The sequence below is a fragment of the Elephantulus edwardii genome, unplaced genomic scaffold (assembly GCF_000299155.1).
Source record: "Elephantulus edwardii isolate Elephantulus edwardi_28Jun2011 unplaced genomic scaffold, EleEdw1.0 scaffold00303, whole genome shotgun sequence".
Classification (NCBI taxonomy): domain Eukaryota; kingdom Metazoa; phylum Chordata; class Mammalia; order Macroscelidea; family Macroscelididae; genus Elephantulus; species Elephantulus edwardii.
The window spans coordinates 2,931,339-2,934,014 of NW_006400053.1; positions in this window are offsets into that span (position 1 = coordinate 2,931,339).

Consider the following 2,676-nt stretch of genomic DNA (forward strand, 5'->3'; position numbering starts at 1 on the left):
TTTCCAATCTTCCTGGATGATACCTTTGACATCCTCCCACAAATCATCTGGTCTTCGCTCATTAGTGTAAAAGGCCTCAAATCTGCTCCTGATATGGTTCTGAAATTCAGGTGGGATAGACTTAAAGTCATATTTTGGTTCCCGTGGATTCGGCTTAATATTCCTCAGCTTCAGCTTGAATTTTCATGTGAGTAGTTGGTGGTCTGTTCCACAATCAGCTCCTGTCCTAGTTTTCGGAGCTGATATTGAGCTTCTCTAGTGGTTCTTTCCACAGATGTAATCGATCTGATTCCTATGCATACCATCTGGTGGAATCCATGTATATAACCTGCGTTTATGTCTCTTAAAAAACTTATTTGCAATGAATAAGTCATTGATTGTGCAAAATTCAATCATTCTATTTCTGTCACTGAGTCCATGTCTTCCAACTACTGAATCTTCTTCTCTTTTCCCAACTTTTGCATTCCAGTCACCCATGATTATCAATGCTTCTTGATTGCATGTTCGATCGATCTCCGACTGTGAAAGTTGTTTGAAATCTTCTACTTCCTCTTCTTTGGCTCTGGTTGTTGGTACATATATCTGAATGATAGTGGTATTCACTGGACTTCCTTTTATGCATACGGATCTAGAAATGACTTTTTTAACTATGAAGTCAACCTCGTTTTTCCTCACCTTTTCATTTCTGGAGTGATATATCATATGATCATCCGACTCAAAATGCCTCAATGCCAGTCCATCTCATCTCACCAATGCCTAGTATGTCAATATTTATGGGTTCCATTTCTTCCTTAACAATATCTAATTTTCCGACATTCATGGTTCTCATATTCCATGTTCCAATCACTAGTGTCTGCTTACAAATGTTCCTTTTCCTTTGTATTTCCATACTTGAAAGCCCCACCTCAGCTGCCCTTTCATTATTCTACATGCATTCTGTTTTCAGAGGCCTGCTATTCTTAGTTAATATTAGTTTTAGTATAGCTGTTCAAAACCTATGAACAGCTATACTAAAACAAATATAAAAAACCAGAGAATATGGACAAATACTTACAAACTCACAACCTACCTAAACTGACACAGACCAAAATCAAACACCTGAACAGGCTCATTACAAAATAAGAAATTGGAAAGGTAATAAAGCAATTTCTTACAAAAAATGCCCTGGATTAGATGGTTTTACAAGTTAATTGTATCAAGCATTCAGAGAAGAATTATCCCATATTCTACAAAATGTATATCAGAAAATAGAAAAAGATGGAATTCTCTCAGACTCCTTCTTTAAAGCAAACCTATTTTTTTACCAAAGTCAGGTAAAAACACCACAGAAATAGAAAACTTTAGACCAGTATCCCTCATGAACATGGATGCAAAAATCCTGAGTAATATCCTGGTGAATAAAATCCAATGATACATTAAAAAAAATTCACCATGACAAAATTGAATTTCCTCAACATAGTAAAAACTATTGGAAAGGCATTCTCTTTGAGAACAGAAACTAGAAAAGGATACCCACTATCACTTCTCATATTCAATATTATGTTGGTATTATTAGCAATAGCAATAAGATAAGAGAAGAAAATAAAAGGTATTAAAAATTGGCAAAGAGGAGGTAAAATTATCTTTATATGCAGATGATATGATAGTATACTTAGAAAAACCATAAAAACTCAGCAAGAAAGCTACTGGGCATAGTAGACCAATTTAGCAAAGTGACAGGATACAAGATCAACATACAAAAACAAACTGGATTTCTCTACAGCAACAAAGAGAATAGAGAACTGAAGCTATGAAAAATAATACCCATCATAGTAGCTAATCATAAGATTAAATACATGGGAGTAAATCTAACTAGAAACACAAGGGACCTATGTAAATAATATTACAAAACATTACTATAAATCACAAAATGAGACCTGGAGAAATGAAAGAATATATCATGCTCTCGGAAAGGAAGACTAAATATTGTCAAAATTATAATCCTACCAAAAGCAAATTACAAGTTCTAGGCAATCTTAATACCAATTTGATACTTCAATGAGATAGAAAATGTAATTTCCAATTTTATCTGGAATAGAAAGAGACCCTGAACAAGCAAAACACTCCTTAAAAATAAAAACAAGGTAGGAGGCATCTTACTTCCTGATTTCAAAACCTACTACATAGCTGTGGTGGTCAAGATAGTGGGGTACTGCTACCATGATAGACATATAGATTGATGGGATAGAATCGAGAACTCCCAAATCAGCTCATCTATCTATGGTCAGTTGATTTTTGACAAAGAGATTAAATCAGTTAAGTGGGAAATTGACAGTCTTTTTAACAAATGGTGTTGGCAAAATTTGAAGACTATGTAGAAAACTCAAAAAACAACTCGAAGTGGATCAAGGACCTAGGACTAAAACCAAGGACTATAAACTTCATCAGAGAAAAGTTTGGAAGATCTGTAGAAACTCCAATCAACAACATGAACAGTCTTCCAAGAATCCTGAAAAACCTATAACCAGGAAAGAATAAAATAGATGAATGGGACCTTCTAATAATCAAATCCCTATGCACATAAACAACCCTTTTTCATCAGGGTAAAAAGGAAAGCCACACACTGGGGGAAAAATTGGTAATGGCATGTCTGTTAAGGGATTTATATCTAGAATTTATAGAATCCTTCAGCACTGC